The sequence below is a fragment of the Trachemys scripta genome, chromosome 3 (assembly GCF_013100865.1).
Source record: "Trachemys scripta elegans isolate TJP31775 chromosome 3, CAS_Tse_1.0, whole genome shotgun sequence".
NCBI classification, from domain to species: Eukaryota; Metazoa; Chordata; order Testudines; family Emydidae; genus Trachemys; species Trachemys scripta.
Window position 1 is genome coordinate 60,086,114 of NC_048300.1, and position 17,172 is coordinate 60,103,285.

The 17,172-nt window shown below is 51.7% G+C and overlaps 1 protein-coding gene across 5 annotated transcripts in view; it reads right to left on the reverse strand.

The window, feature by feature from the left end:
• Positions 1-17,172, reverse strand: part of SLC29A1 (solute carrier family 29 member 1 (Augustine blood group)) — a 56,998-nt gene that overhangs the window by 23,865 nt on the left and 15,961 nt on the right. The window contains exons 3-4 of one of the 5 annotated variants that reach the window (XM_034764844.1): positions 14,412-14,825; positions 12,677-12,775 (exon numbers count right to left, since the gene is read on the reverse strand). The exons of 2 other annotated variants lie outside the window; for them this stretch is intronic. The gene's annotated coding sequence lies outside the window, so the exon portion shown is untranslated. Of the gene's footprint in view, positions 1-8,373; positions 8,426-12,676; positions 12,776-14,411; positions 14,826-17,172 lie in introns of those variants that run through there. 2 more of the 5 variants (XM_034764843.1, XM_034764847.1) reach the window with 2 other exon arrangements.

Genomic DNA, 17,172 nt, shown 5'->3' on the forward strand with positions numbered 1-17,172 from the left:
CAGAAGCCTAGGGCAGCCAGCAGCCTCTCCCTGGTGCTCCCCCTTTGTGCTCCCCAACTTTGGCCTGTTGCTGGTTCAGGCCTGTAATTCACTCCCAAGCCTTAGCTGCCCACAGCAGGTTCGAGCCCAGCTCCCTGGGGAAATACGGAGTCAGGGTTGCCCTGACGGCAAGGGGCCACTTGCAGAGCTGGGGGCTGCTGCACTTACGCAGTTCCTCTCCCCCTCTTTGGTGAAGGTGTAGCTCCCACTGAGCTATTTCTACTCCCCAGCTGCTCCTGCTTAGCTATTTATAGGAGGCCGCTGGACTGGGGGCCCACGTGAGACTTGCAGCTGGTTCCAATTTAGTGGTGGAGGGGGAAATGCAGCCAAAACAGCACAAAATGTTCTGTGGGCTGACCATTACCATTTCCCCAAGATGCAAAGATGGGGGGGAGGGGCTGTGGGGCTCTTCCTAGGAGCTAGGCTCCCTGCTCAGCTCAACCAGCTGTTCCCAGCGGGGTGTCAGGTGGCAATGAGGCTGTGATTTTCTGCCCTTTCCGCCAGTCACGGCCAGTTCTTAGCATGGGTGTGACAGAAATGCAGCAACTATTTTGGGCCTCAGCCCCCAGAGACCAACTGGCCCCTCCCTCTCTACCAGACAGGGACAGAGCCTGGTGCTCTGGGAGGGAAAGGGACATACCTGTGTTGTCCCCATATTGAGAAGCAGGGCAGGGAGCGAGGTAGCTAGCTCGGCTTCATCAGGTGGGCAGGGGCATGAGACTTCAGTGCCAGGGAAAGGATGGGTAGGTGCTACATGGACTGGCCCTCGAGCTCTGCTGATGCCCCTCAAATCTGAACTGCTCTCTCCCACCATTCTACTTTCACTCCTGCTCTCCAGAGCGACTATTATGTCACTCTGACTAGTGAGAAGGGCAGGTGGATGGGGGAAGAATAGGCTGAGCACTGCAAAGTCATCTCACATGTGACCCGAGTCAGAAGTTAAATCCAGCTCTGCAGAGATGGAAGGCCAGTGTACTAACTCATCACCCCAACTTCCCAACCCTCTCCCCTCAGCTCTCCACCTTGCACCCTGACTTACATCCCCCAAACTCTGCGACAGGCTAATCAGGAGTTTCTCTGCACTGGACTTTGGGGTAACAGCCTGATGCTAAGGGGCCATTCGCTCCCCATTCTCTGGGACTGATCATAAGTCTACTGATCTGAGATGGCAGGAGAGGTGTGTGTCACATGACTGGAGCAGGGGTGTCCCTGGCACAGGCATGGCCCCAAGAAGCATATGGTGAGTGGGAGTGACCCTGTGGCCAGTCTCCTCACCCCAGCCACACAGCTGGAATTAGGAGGGGAGGCTTTCCTGATAACATGCCCTCCCCAAAACAGCCCCCGCCTTCCCCCACCAGCTGAGGGGGATCCCTGGCTTTGCAGGCCATATCCTCCCATGCTGCAGACACCTCACAATGATGGGGCAGAGCCCTGTCCCCAGCCACAAGGACTGGGTAGTCCCAGGAGATGCTGATCTTCAAACCCCATGGCAGAGAGAGCTCACATGCAATGCAGCCAAGTACCACTGCTATGGGGCACTGCCCACAGCCAGGGGGCTGGCTGGAATGCTAGCTCCACCCCTTCAACACAATCACACCCACGGCCAACTCCCAGGGGGTCTCCCCGCACCCTTAGGGGCATGGGGCGAGATGGGACAAGCACAAGGACCAGCAGGGTCACCGTGAGCAGTCAGAGGTGGTAGGGTGTGTCCCTGTGTTTAGCACAGTGAGGCCCTGACCGTGAGTGGGGCCATGGATAGCTCTGCAATACAAATATTGAGATGCCTGTTGCTTGGCCAGGGCAAAGCAGGTAACCTGTCCCCCTGTAGCTAGATACCCTCATGCAGTCCCCCCTCCCCCCACTACTGGCTGTCAGTCAAGGACCAGCTGGGACAGCACATGTCCCTAAGTTCTGGGTTCCCAACCTGGGACAGCTGGGGATGGATCGTCCAGGGTGCTTTGCACCCACAGCTCCCATGTGTTTTAACTGGAGCTGTAGGTGCTCAGCTCTTCTGAAAATCAGGCCCTAGCCCTTGTCTCAGGAGGGACACCCACAGCTCAGTGAGGACATCTGAATACCGTGGCACTATTTGCTTATAAGCTCTTTAGGGTGGGGACTCTGTCTCCTCCCGCATCTCCCACAGGAGGGAGGCACTACTAGCCAGACGCACAGCCGCAAGGCCATGAGCCCCTCCCTTCTGAGGAGGGGGCCTGAGCAGGCCAGTCCCTCCCTGGGCACAGGCTGACCCACCCGGAGATTGCTCAGAGTCTCACTAGAGCCTGTTCCAGAGTCTTTACTGTCTATACGTGTTGGAATGCTTGTGGACTGGGAAGACTGATAAAAGGCCCACTGGCAGAAACCTGCCTAATGAATAGCTTTCTGGCACACGCGCCCGTGGGAGTCACCAGGGGATTATTGTCTTTGTTTAGACAGCAAAGTGATTTAGTGGGGCTGGAGTTTATCTCTGTTGAAAGTTCCTTTCAGCCCCAGACACAGGGTTTACAGTGGAGAGTAACTGACAGGAGGGGATGGGGCCCAGCCTCCCCCAGCTCTGGGAGAATCAGAAATGGCTCAGCTCAGTCCCCACTTCAGGTCCGGCCTTTGCCCAAAGATCATTATTGCTCCAAAAGCCAGTGCGGAATCCTGCTGTCCACTGCATCAGGGCAGCCCTCCTGGTGTGACAAGGGGTGCCGGGAATAACAGAGGGTGGCCACGCCAATGAGATCATCATGCGTTTCAGCTGGCTGGCCCTGGAAGAGCGCCAAGAAATGATCCCCCTCCAGCATGCACCGAAGCCATGTTAGGGTGGGCTATACTTCCTACAAAGATCCCACAGGGGCCTTGACTCCAGCCTAGAAAGGAAACTGGCTCACACGGGTATTGGCCAGCTTCTGTCTAGACGGGGCTGGGGTGAGGAGATGCCTCAGTGGAGTGGCCTGGATTGTACTTTATGGGAGAAGAGAAGGAACAAAGACTGTACTAGAGCCACAGAGGGAGAAGGTGCCAGAGCCAGGCTAAAGGATCAGCAGCTCCTGGATCTACTTCCTGTGCTCTGCTCTCTCACAGTCTTAGAGCACTCCAATTCTTTGGAAGTCCGGTCCTGGAGGATGTACCCAACACAGGGAGTTGCAGGGCTTGGTTGGTGTCAGCAGCTCCTAGCGGAAGCTACATTCGGCACCAGGCTGCACTCCATCAGCATCAGAGGGACCCCATCCAATGGAATTGATAGTGAGGCCCTAGCACTGGGATTGGCCATCCCCTCACAACCCAGACAGAGCCCCTCTCTGGGCTCGCAATTCAAAAAGGAGAAATCTCTCTCTGCCCTTCAGACCCAGCAGCCCCACAGAGAGGAGCGGGACGGTTGGCCAGAGAGCAGGGCGCTCAGTGGAAAGTCTGCATCAGTTGAGGCTGAGCAAGCCCAGAGGTAGGGCCTGGTGAAAGAGCAAGGGGGAGCAATCTGTGCCCTGCAGCCTCCCCTCCCTCTGCCCAGGAAGAGACACCAGCCCAACTAGCCACCACCCTGGGCAGGCTTCAGAGATACATCGCTCCCTCTACCCAGCTGGAATAACAGCGGCATCCATTCCCAACCAGCTTTGCCAGCAGTGCATCCAGCAACCACCTCCTTTCCTGCCACCACTGGGGACAGGGGGATCGGGCGGTGTTTAAGAACACACAGCACAACAGGCAGTGAAGGAGAGTCCCACTTACAACCAGAACTGGAAGGGAGACTTTCGAGAGACCAAGTTGAATTGCCTGAATTTCAGTCTGGGCAAAACAGCAGGGTTAATAATGCTCCTCTTCTTGACGGAAATGCCTTGAGATCTTTAATAAGCACAAATGGTCAGGGCCCTCGGCAGCATGGCACGCCCTACCGTACACTAGGGTATTGAGTTCCATACTTTGAGAAAGCCTGCCCCATACAGAGTCAGGCCTATGAGTCCTCCTCCGCCTACAACGAGCACTCCTTAGCGTTGGAGAGCTGATGGGGTTGTGACTGTCAGAGAGAGAGCTGCAGACTTATTGCAGGCACCAAATAAGGGATGGGAGATCCCATAGCACTAGGCTCTCCAAAAAGAATAAAATCCCAGTGCAATGCACAGAGCAATACCATGGGAGTACCACAGCAGCTGGCTTCACAGTTTGATGAAATGGCATCAAACTCACATCTGGATTCTGATGCAAGACATTCTAGGGAGAAAAAGGCGTTGCCTTCACCCTGGCGCCAGAATCAGACGCAGCTAGTTGGAAATCAGAACTGGCAGCTCTCCTGTGCTCCCAGCTCGGCACAGACCAGGAAGAGAGGGCCAGGATGCGTCTCCATGGTCTAGAAAAATTCCCCTGGAGAATAGTTATAAGTGTCTCACAGGATGGAGTGTCTGTTGCTTCTCTAGGGAATCTCTACCACAGGCTGGTGGGGGAGATAGAGACATGCTGCAGCAAATCCAGAGGCCCCTGGGAGAATCTCCATCTCCTCTGGGTGGGGATCTCAGGGTGAGCTGTTTTGGAAGGCAGACTCATGGAACAGAAAGTTCCTGTTCCATCCAGTGGTAGGGACTAGACCGTCCCGCAGCAGCACTGCGTTATCTGGCTTCCAGGGTGGATGGAAACAGCTGGGCTCTGCCTGTAGCAGTTAAACAGGGTGAGCTATTGGCGCACACTCAGATCTCACTTCCAGCTGGAACAGTGCAAGCAGCCGGAGAAGCCAGGCAAGGTGGCACAGTTCAGATTCCGTGCCGGCCTGCGAGGTCTGTGGCAAAGGAGTTAACTCAATGCGGAGAAGGGTGAACTCCATTTTAATTCTGGGCTGGGGTATGAGGTTAGGACAATGCTCTCCCAGGGATGGTTTGCACAAAGATCAAGGGGAGCACATGCCCTTATGTACTAAGCAAGCTGTGTGATGATCAGCTGTTTGCCCAGCATCACTCAGTGGGAGAAGACATTCCCCTTTAGAGCCATGACTATTTCTGACTCATTTCTCTTTCTTTCCCCCCCACCCTCCTTTGTTTCTCTCCCTCTCCCCTGCCTGTGTGTTCTCCTCTCTTCTCTCTGCACATCCCTGTTTCCCCACCTTGTGAACTTCACTCCCAACTAGAGCTGGTCAGAAATGATCTGTGGGACTGGCTTTCCATCACAGAATGCTGATTTGTCAAAATCTAAGCTTTCTGGGAAGATGGTTCCATTTCACTGACAGTGCCACAGAAAACAGGTGGGGTTCTGGTTTGCTGCCCTCTGGCCTATCCGGCACCTGGCTCTTTGGAAAGCTGATGGGAACCTGAAAGCCCCAGCTCCCAACTCCTTGGCAGTCCATGGTCCGTAGCCCCGAAGGCTCCCCTTTCCGTCACAGCCAGTAGCTCCCTCCTCCTTGGGCAACCTAGGATGTGGGGCTAACTGCAGAAGGTGGAAGACTCTGGACTGCATGTAGGAGGCCCTGCTCCATGTGCTCTGGCTTCCAGGCAGTCACAGTAAGGCCAGGCCAGGCCAAGTCCTCAAGTGACCGAACAATAATGCTGATCCTCAAACGCTAGCAAATTCATTAATGTCCTCCACCCAGGAGATAATGAGGTACTAGCATTACTTCCTCATGGCAGGATTCCTCCTCTCATTAAATAGTTTGGGAAGGGGAGGAGGCCCAGGAATACCTTGCAAGACCCAAGCTACTCACTTCCTGGCTTGGGATCCCAGTCCTGCTGAGTGGGTTGAAGCAGATTCCTTCTCACCCAACTCCTATTTCTGAAGGTTTGTCTTCCCTGCAGAGCTAACTTGAGTGATCTATGCTCAAGTTACCCCTCTCGAGTTGGCCTAGCTTGAGAGACAGCAGCCACACGATGACATAACATGCCAGCTGCTGCGTCTTCACTGGCTCTGCATTCACTCACCTACATTAGAAACCCTACAACAGCACAACTGCAGTCAGACCACTGTAATGTAGACACTACTACAATGATGGGAAGGGTTCTTCCATCACTGCAGTAAATCCACCCCTCTGAGAGGCGGATAGCTAGATGTACAGAAGAATTCTTCCATCGACCTAGCAGTGTCTACACCAGGGCTTAGGCCAACTTGAACACGTCTCGTAGGGGAGTGAATTTTTCACACCCTTGGAGTGACTTAGCTAGGTCGTCCTAACTTTGTAGTGTAGACTAGCCCTATGATTGCTGGGGCTGTTTCCCATGGCTCCTTGTGCTGCAGTAAGCTGAGCCGCTCTTTGAATTCTTTCCCAGTGAATTGTGGGAATGCACTGGTGGATCTAGCCTGCGTCCACATTACAGAGCAGTCATGTTAGCGACTGATGAGTTTTGCTCACTCAAGCTTTAGCCTATACCCCGCCAGGTCACACTCCAGTCAGGGTTGTGGGTGTGGTGGACAGATTCATAGATTCTAGGACTGGAAGAGACCTCGAGAGGTCATCGAGTCCAGTCCCCTGCCCGCATGGCAGGACCAAGTTAACTGAGTGAAGACAAGCCCTGAGAAACTCAAAGCTATTTAGGGCAGGAGCTGGCTGCTGCCACAGAGACGGGAGAGCAGCACAAGAGAGACCGGAGATGTCATGTTTTGGCATAGACCCTGGACAATGAGGGAGCTGGCTGGAAAAGGCAGCTCAAGGGAGGCAGCTTGCTGCTCGGGATGAAAAGGGAAGCACATCCCAGCTGTGACATTTGGATGACTTGCATGCCTCTAACCTAAGGGAACCCACCAGCTGTGGGATTGGGGGTCGAGGCTCATTTACCCAGGACCTCAATGATGAGTCTCAGCGCCAGGCCCCAGAGCCTGGTCACCACCACCCCCACCTCATAGCTTGAAGGCGCCCCACTCAAAGGCAGACAGTGGCAATGGCTGGTACAACTGAGATCTTAGTCAGCTGAACTGGCACTAGTGCCCAGCAAGGTTGGGATGCCCCTATCTGGCTTCAATAAAGTCTACTAAAGAGCGGTGGACGCAGGGTCCAGTGTGACTGTCTCTGGTCTTGCTCCTATCAGACTCACTAGTAATGCAGTTGTCACTCTCAGGAAAAAGAAAGAGATGCTCACTAAAATTTCCATTGTGTCCTGTCACCCCATTCAGAGCAATTCCTACCTTGGCCATCCTCCCTACAGCCACTAACCAGGGGGAGTGCAGGAGACGAGGCAGCACGGCCAGATACAGGGAGATACCCCAGCCCACCCTCCAGCTCCTCTTACACAAGAGCCTTCCAAACCCACTGGAATCAATGTAAGACAAAGGGGTTACAAAGAGAGCGCTGTAGCTCCCCGCAGCCAGCAGGATGCAGCAGCTTCCCTAGTCCCACACACCAAACCTCCTTCAGCGCTTCCTTCTTCCACCTCCCCTCCAGCACTGCCTGCTCCCTTATTGGGCTGGATCTGCCCACGCAGACTGCATATTCCTCGGGGCTGGGACCTTGCCTTAATCCTGCATGTTTGTAAAGTGCCGCACACACTGGCTGGTACTACAAACGTAACAGCTGTAACCTGAGCAGCCCCAAACAGTCGCCCCCATCGTGGGCACTAAAGTCATTCACCCTGCCCAATGCCAAGGCTGTACACGGTAAAGTCCCGCATCTGGGCCGGGCTGCATGGGGCAGGTGGGACACCACCACCGTCCCTCACCCACCGCCCCAGGAATAACCATTACAGGGACGTTCAGCTCCACTCTGACAGGGAGCAGCGCCGCAGGGATTAATGACGCTTGCTCGGCTTTGCGGGAAAACACACTCCAAACACATTCTACCGACCTGCCCTGTTCCGGGGAACTGACAACTGGCACCTCTCTACTCATGCCCAGTTCACTGAGTGCCGCCAGATTCCCGTGCCCGGGACATTCATGCGTCCAAGACACGGCACCGGTGGAGAAGTGGGACACACACGCCCAGGAAAGTACCTGCTTCTGTTACTCCACAAACGCCTGGGGCGACCATCAGCAATGGGGCAGGCTGTGCCCTGCGCCGGCGGCCTGGGCTACAGCGGCGGTAGCCTCTGCGGGAAGTAGATTTACACGTGGCTGGCATGAGAGAGACGGGGGAGCGGGTTGGCGGTGGGCGGGCACCGACCGCAACACCCGCTGTCCCATCACCAGTGCCGGGGATCCATGTGCTGGGCAAGGAGCAGCTGCCCCCCCCCCCAACCCCGCTTATCCACGAACCAGGCGGCGGGTCAAAGACCCCCTCGCCCCCACCGGGATCCGGTGCCCTTCCTCTCCTACTAGCGGATGAGCCGGGGACTCGGCTTCCCCGTAGCGCGCAGTCCGCCCCTCGCCGGCTGAAGTCCCGCCTGTCCCGGTGCGGCAGCAGCAGCAGCGGCGGCGGTGCAGGAAGGGGGTCGGTGCCCCAGCATCACCCACCTGCTCCGGGACGGCTCCGCGTGGCCGCGCTCTCTGTCCGCTCCCGCGTTGCTGCTGAGCGCCGAAGTGGTGGTGGGAACCACATGTAGCCACCGGGCTGGCCCGGCCACGCCCATTGCCCGCCTTCCTCTCCTCCCCAGGATCAGCCCAGCGCCCTCCCTGTTCCCTCAGCTCCAGGCCGGTGCCCTCACTGCCCCCGGCACCTTCCTCCCCATCCTCTCCTTCCCCAGATATCCTCCCTCGACCCTCTCCTTCCTTGGCACCCCACCTCTGCTCCAGGCTGGCACCTTCCTCTGTCCCCCTCCAACCCATCCCTTCCCCGCTTCATGGCTGGCATCCTCCCTAGCTGTTCAATCCCCCGCTCCTCCTCACAACCAGCAGTCTTTCCTCTCTGGCGGGCACCACCCCCGCCCTTGTTCTCTGCTGCCCACCCATTAAAGGGTTCTTTGCTCTTCCCCTCTGCAGGGCACCAGGTGCAGTCTCCTCTGCTCAGGAGCCAGCCCAGGGCCCAAAGTGGGTCATGGATATTTCCAAAGCTAGGGGCTGGAGATGAATCTTAACAAGGCTCTTGAGTTGTCTGCCAGGCACCACAGCCCTTGGCAGAGGGCCCATCTCCTCTTCAATAAACCCCCCTCCGTCCTGGGTGCCTATTAAACAGGCAGCAGGAGCCAGGAGATGCCAGGGTGTATTTATCATTCCAGAGACTCGTGAGCCACCGGCAACTCCTAGAAGTTCTGCTGGGAATCAAGCTGTCTTCCTCCTCTCCATTCATTGTGTGCTTCACAGGGGCCTTGGCATGAAAACAGGCTCTTTGCCCCCTCACCTGCTACTCCTGGGCTTATTCCCCAGCTGAGCTCAGGATCCCGAGGGTCACAGCACTGCCACCTCCACTACAGCCCCATGCAGAGGAGCAAGAAGCCTCCAAAGGGGCAAAGAGCTTATTTTCTCATCCTTGTCCCCAGCGTGCATCAGCCAGGGAGAGGAATGCACAGGACGAGGAGCAGAACTGTTTCTCAGAGTCGCTGCTACTCCAAAGAGCTGTTCTAGCATCACTCGATAATGACTGCTCTGCCCATATTTGGCCCCTTCCATGTGAGGATCCCAAAGCACTTTACAGACATCAGTGAATTTAGCTTTGCAGGCCCGCTGCGTGGTTTAGTATCCTGCTCCTCAGCTTGCACATGGGGAAACTATAGCACACAGGGGGACAATGACGTGCGTGAAGTCACATAGTGAGTCAGGGGCAGAGGATTCCTGGCTCCCAATAAACCATCCTTCCTCTGCTTCAGAACGCTGTTCTTCAAAACCAAGTGGCATGGACTGACGGAGCCCAACCCTCTACGCACAACCTCCCCGGTGCGAGTCTCTGCCTACCTCATCAGACCAGTTCAGCTTCTGGCTGACGTCCCACATTGGCTGTCCCCAGGCTGGGTGCATGTTGCAATACATTTCCCAAAGCACTGAAACGCGTATGCTCACTCTGTCCCAGACTTTGTCTAGACAAAGAGCTAAGGTGTGACGTTAGCACACGTTGGAGGGCAGAGAGACTAAGGCTATGTCTACATTTAAAATGCTAGAGGAGCAATTGCATCAGCTGCACGCAGCATTCAGTGTAGACAAGACACTACCTCTGCCGACAGGAGAGGTTCTCCCGTCAACTTAGTTAATCCTCCCCTCCTCCCCCTCCCCGAGAGGCGGTAGCTAGATCGACAGAAGAATTCTTCCATCAGCCTAGTGCTGTCTACACCTGCGTTTTTCACACCCCTAAGAGACATAGCTATACCGATGTAAGTTCCTAGTGTAAATTAGGCCGCGGCGTTAATTCAAGCAATTTTAACGTGTTAAAGGAAATGTGCCTTGGGCTAGTTAGGCCTTGGTTACACACCAGAGCTATGTCTACGTTACAGCCTATGTCGGCAACATTTATGTTATTCTACCCCGCTGAGGGACATAAGTGACACTGTATCGGTACAGCTGCGCCACTGCAGCACTGGATGTATAGACATACAATTAGGGTATCACTTTAACTATACTGGTACAGGTAGTGCAGTGCAACCTCCTAGTGTGACACAGCTATATGCGTATAAATGTGCTTTAGACCAGTATAGTTATTCCCCTTCCTTATGAGAATAAGCTACATTGGTAAAAGGCACCTTTACTCCAACATAACTACATCCACAGGAGGGGTTGCACCAGTGTAACTATATTAGTAAAACGAAACACAGCCCTCGCCCAAATAGGTGTACGTCAGACTTCAGCAAGCGAATATCACATCATAAACCTAGTCTAGGCAAGGCCTTTCTGCTGAGGCCTGCCCCTTATTGTATGTCTGGACTAGAAGAAAAGGTGTATTCTTAAACTGAGTTAGCCATCCCCGTTAGAAATATCACTTAGCACCTAATCTAAATGCATTATAGAATCATAGACATGTAGGGAAAGGGACCTCAAGAGATCATCCAGTCCAGCCCCCTGTGCTGAGGCAGGACCAAGTATACCAGACCCGCCCTGACAGGTGTTTGTCTAACCTGTTCTTAAAAAACCTCCAGTGATGGGGATTCCACAGCCTCACTTGGAAACCTAATCCGGAGTTTAACCTACCATTATAGTCAGAAAGTTTTTCCTATTATCTAACCTAAATTTCCCTTGCTGCAGATTAAGTCAAGTACTTCTTGTCCTACCTTTAGGTAGGTCATGGAGAACAATTGGTCACTGTCCTCTTTATAACAGCCCTTAACATATTTGAAGACTGTTACCAGCTCAGGTCCCTCCCTCAATCTTCTTTTATCAAGACTAAACATGCTCAAGTTTTTTAACTTTCCACATAAGTCAAGTTTTCCAAACCTCTGACCAATTTTTTTTTTGCTCTCCTCTGGACTCTCCAATTTGTCCACCTCTTTCTTTGCCATTGTAGGGGGTTGACCCTACAGGATGCACAATAGAAAGATACTTGTATTCAATCATCATTAGGGTTAACCCCTTACCCCATATCCATAGGTTAGTCATTACTCCTAGAGAGCTATTGTTTCAAGTTACCTGTCTGCAGACTTAGATGGCCTGCCACTGGGGTCAAAACACACCGTTATAATAAAAGCAACCTCTGCTCGTGCCCTGGAAACTGGCACACAAAAGTAATCATATGCTCTCAGTAACAGCATCCCTTCCTATGTGTAACTCAGCTAGACAATGAGGTCACAAGACCAACAGCAATGGCAGGAAACGGAAACTGCAACTGCTTACCCCAAATCCCCGCTATTGCAGCTGTCTTACGTTATTAAGAAACACCCAAAAAAAAAAACCCATCCAACTTTTCGTGAGCTTCAGATGGTGACAGAAATTAGAGATGGAAAAACCTCCAGTAGATCCCAGCCTCTCCATCTCCTAGGGCAAGATTACTCTCTGCAGTCAGACTTCTGCAGCTGTGAAATATGTTCCAGAATCCAACCCTGGCTGAAGAATCATGCTCCAGCACTGCACTTTCATTTAAAAAAAAGAAAAGAACAGAAAATATGTTTGTAGCCCTTACAGTTGCAAAAAAGCCTTGAAAATATGATCCAAATGTAACCGAAGCAGTGATGCCTGGATATGCAAACAGCCTGAAACAATAGGTCGGAGAGGGGTGAACCACCCATTCACCTCAATGAGGCACTGACTCTGAGACCTAGTGATGATAAAATTAGAAATCAACATTGTTATCTAATTTACTGCTATAATTTTAGCAGAGGCATCCAGGTAATGTCCTTATCCCACAGTATCAAACCACCTCCACAGCTGCCCCTTGACTACTCCATTGATACAGTTATGTATTTTAATATAAAACTGTGTGGCAAATTAAAATTAAGTGGGGACAGCATAAAATAAACTGAATATCAAAATAAACAACACAGGGACTGCTGATCTGAGGATATTATTCATTTCAGATCCAAGTTATTAAAAGCCTTCTTTTCTCATGTAAATGAAGCTCTTAACGAATCTCACGTCTGCTACAGCAGAACGTTGCAGAATCAAGGGGTCACGCTGCAGAATTCAGGCCCATCTTGCCAGGAGTGTATGGAGCCTGTCCTATAGCCTACTTCTCAGAGCGTTCTCCCCTCTAGATTGACATGTCCTGAGTGATGGGAACTCTGTCAGGGAAAAATCTTACTGTGGGAATAAAGACAGACAGAACCTAAAAAAAAGACTCAGAAACCACCAGAAACAAACAAGATCGGACACAGACTTGCCCCTGCGCTTCAGCGAACCTAAGAGTTAATGATCTCTAACTTAATATGCCTTCTGTTTCAAGCGCAATGGGTCTGAGACGCACCAGTAGGTCCCACTGAAGTCTATGGGTGCTCAGCCCCTCTGAAGATCAGGCCCCGCATGTCCTCTTGAGACCTCTGCACTCAGTGCTCAGAACTGTAAACTGAAGCAAAAATCCAAGGTCACAATTTGCTGTAGATTCCACAAACACTCTGAGCAAGTCATCCACAAAGCTGTTATTTGTGCCCCTGTAATTTCAGGAAGCGAGTGCTCTCAGGGATGTGAACAGTCAGAATGCAAGGGGAAGGGAGACACCACTTCCATCTGGGAGGATGTTATAGGAAATTTCTACTTCAGGACCGGACATTTATATCCTACCATGTTCCCCAAAGGGTTCACAATCAACATAGTATTTAGTGCTTTCAAGCTTCAAAGTGCTCGACAGACATCATCTAATTAATTCACAGACCTTTGCAAGAGACGCCAGAGCTTCCAAGCACAGAATTAATTTCCCTTCAGTAGTCTCTAGGCTTAAAATTCATTAGTGCCAAATTGCACAGCAGCCACCAGTGGCCACTAGGAAACACAAGCCCAGCACAATGTAGGAAATGACAGAAAAACATAGCAGTTTTCATTTTCAAAGTGCTGTATGCACACAGAGGCCCTGATCCTGCAACTGGATCTGTTCAGGCAAACCCTTGGCCCCTGTAGATCTAATTGCAGGAGCAGGGTCTTGGGTGAAGTAATATCTTCTACTGGACCAATTTCTGTTGGAGAGAGAGACAAGCTTTCGTGCTTACACCTGAAGAAGAGCTCTGAGTGGCTCGAAAGCCTGTCTCTCTCCCCAACAGAAGTTGGTCTAATAAAAGATATTACCTCACCCACCTTGTCTCTCTGATATCCTGGGATCAACACGGCTACAACAGCACTGCAAGGCAGGTAGGCAAGTGTCATAACTATAAAGGGAAGGGTAACAGCTCTTCTGTGTACAGTACTATAAAATCCCTCCTGGCCAGAGACTCCAAAATCCTTTTCCCTGTAAAGGGTTAAGAAGCTCAGGTAACCTGGCTGACACCTGACCCAAAGGACCAATAAGGGGACAAGATACTTTCAAATCTGGGGGGGGGGGGGGAAGGCTGTTGTTTGTGTTCTTTGTTTGGGAGGTTGTTCGCTCTTGGGACTGAGAGGGACCAGACATCAATCCAGGTTCTCCAAATCTTTCTGAACAAGTCTCTCATATTTCAAACTTGTAAGTAAACAGCCAGGCAAGGTGTGTTAGTTTATCTTTGTTTTCTCAACTTGTAAATATACCTTTTGCTAGAGTGTTTATCTCTGTTTGCTGTACTTTGAGCCTAAGGCTAGAGGGGGGGTCCTCTGAGCTCTTTTAGTTTGATTACCCTGTAAAGTTATTTTCCCATCCTGATTTTACAGAGATGATTTTTACCTTTTTCTTTAATTAAAAGCCTTCTTTTTAAGAACCTGATTGATTTTTCCTTGTTTTTAGATCCAAGGGGGTTGGATCTTGATCCACCAGGAGTTGGTGGGAGAAAGGAGGGGGGATGGTTAATTTCTCCTTGTTTTAAGATCCAAGGGGTTTGGATCTGTATTCACCAGGGAATTGGTGAAGGTCTCTCAAGGCTACCCAGGGAAGGGAATTAGCTTTGGGATGGTGGCAGCGGACCAGATCTAAGCTGGTAGTTAAGCTTAGAAGTTTTCATGCAGGCCCCCACATTTGTACCCTAACGTTCAGCGTGGGGAAGCAGCCTTGACAGCAAGTCAGTGTTGTTAGGAGAACTTACCCAAGAATGAAAACCCAAACAGCTGGGCTACTTCTTTAAACTCCACCCAGCCAACGACAACTTCTGGCAACTGCCAATGGCAGAACTGAAGCAGGCTTCACTCAGTTAGGTGAATTGAAAGTCATTTCAGGGCAGGATCCGCTCAATGATATTTACGAACATCGCTGCCTTTGTCGCGTAACTCCCATCACCACACGAGACAGGAGTGCGTTTGAAGAAGGTGACGCTAATTCTGTTAAGTAGCCCTGGATCTGAAGCGTAATTAGTAACTCGCAGTTCATGTGGCAGGGTTTTCATTACAAGGCAGATGAATCACCCTGTATCCTGTGACTCCACCTAATCCACACGCAGCTAGGAGCCCCGGCTTGAGCAGCTACGGTCTTGCCAAATACCTTTCCAATAATATCTCAGTCACTGACCAAAACAAAAACAAAAACAAAAATGATTCACACGCCATCACAGCACTGCGTCTAAGCTATTTGGCAGGAACAAACACCCACAGAAACCTAAAGTACCTTTGCTCAATCCTGCAGAAAACCAGGGCTTTGTGCAGGAATCAGCACTGAGAACTTTACAAATTATAGCTACCGCACAGTGAGCTAAACTGTGCCCTGGATTACAACCACTGCCTTGGAGTCTAAGGGGAAGTAAGAGCCCCGCTTATATCCCTGCATAGCCTCCCTAGGGAAGACACACAGGCATAACTGGGGGCGGTGTGCCCACTATTCCTTCCTGACCTGATGGGTGGGGCGGGGCAGGGCAGTGCGTTGGTTCCGGCCCCTGTAATGGTCTCATTAACACAGCTGAATCCTCATGGTGCCATCACAATTTGCTTCTGCTCCAGGCCAGCAACAAATCTGGAGCACGGGGGAAGCAAAGAGGATGCTGTTCCACTCTAAAACCTCCCCCAGCACTGCTTCTAGGGTGGCACAGCTACATGCCAACCCCGCTTGCACCAGAGCCATGATCCAGCCCACTGGAGCTTCCGAAACCTTCTAAAGTGTGGAACGTTGGACAGAAAACTCCTCACAAATGGGCCATTTGTTTCCTTCCCCTTCAGTTATTTTTTTTAACTCCATAAATAAATGTGCTACATGATCTTTTAGACATCCCATTTCCTGCAAAATGTTTAATGAAAGCTTCATTTGTTTTCAGCCATTCAGTGTCTTCTACTTAAATAACAAAATCCAAAGGGAAAAAACAAACACCTGTCTCTGAGGGCAGCAGCAGAAAACAGGATTTGCCCTAGGCGTTGGGCAATACACCAGATCATCTCAGGATTTATTTTTCTCCCGTTGGCCAATATTTGATTTCTAGGGTCCTGGGAGCTGGTCAATGTTTGTATGAGCTCAGTGTGTTTAGACCCCTTTACACTTTGCACCCATATAGAAACTTTTGTCTGGAGATCTGAAGCACTTTACAACCATTCATTAACTAACCCTCACAACCCCTCGATAACATGCAGAGTACGAGCACTACCCTGGGGCGACAGATGGAGAAACTGAGGTGCAGAGAGATGAAACGTCTTGCCCAATGTCACACAAATGAGTCAGTGGCGGAACTGGAAACAGAACCCAGGAGTTCTAAAGTATCAGTCTCCCACTCTAACAACATGACAGTATTCCCCTACTGAGCCTGGAAAAGAACCAAGCATCCGGACTTCCAAACCTCTTTAGCTACTAAACTTTGCTTGCTAGTGAAGGCCTGCTTGCTCCCCAATGCACAGGCAAAATCTAGTATTGCTGTTGTAACACAGTCTGGGGCTGCTTCCCTCCCCTCTATAGACAAGAGCAGCAGAGACAGGGATCTATAGACACTTACAAATGGGGAACCACAAGCCTGTAACTCTTATGCATTCCCATGCCCTTTGCCAGTTGGCACCAAGAAGTCCTGGGGTCACCCCTCCATCATTTTGTTCCAAAACAGAGCTCAGTTTAGAAGGTACTGGAGAGCATAGGAGGCTGGGAGCAAGGAGCCATTATCCTCTAAGCTACTGCTGATTCCAGTTATAGCTCCAGTCAGCAGTGATTGAGTTGTCCCCTTCTGACAGATGTTCGAGGGCCTACATGTGAAGTGAGTTGGTGGGTTCTCAGCCCAGTTCCCGGTGAACATGTGTCCATGGCACAACATGGCACTTATTGGCCCACTTGCTGGCAGTTTCAGCAGAGGCCAAGGAACCACTAAGATGGAGCTCCTGTCTAGAGAGGGTCCCTGCAGAGCAGGGCTGAGGAACACTACAGCAGCCTGGGCAAGTCCCCTACTCTGTGCATAGAGGCCATCCATCTGCAGAGTTCAACCTGGCACCTGTTGGCACCAAATCCATTCAGGGCTTCTCCAAGTGGATTTCCTTTCTAAGCTCTCGGGGCCTGGCAGCTATCGGCAGGATGCCAAGGGGTCACTCTGCTGCAAAGAGCTCTGCGAGAACAAAGGCAGAAGCACAGGACTTGCGTCATTAGTGTCCCATTAACACGAAAACAAGACCATAAAACCAGCCAAGCAAGACACTCTGCCATGGTCTGCATCCTTGGGCCTGGGGAAACCCTCGCCGGCCGCAGGCTCTCTTAGCACACCTGGGGCCAGTTTGCTGAGCTAATCCCTCACTGCCAGTCAGGAGTCCCAGAATCTAGTCTCCCAAGCACACCTGGTCTTAACACCACTAGTCGTGCACTGCAGAGCACGCCATGCTGCAGTGGGGAAGACAGTAGCGGGGACACAGCTGCTGGATGGGCAAGAACGCTCACTTACCACATTCAGTGTAGGG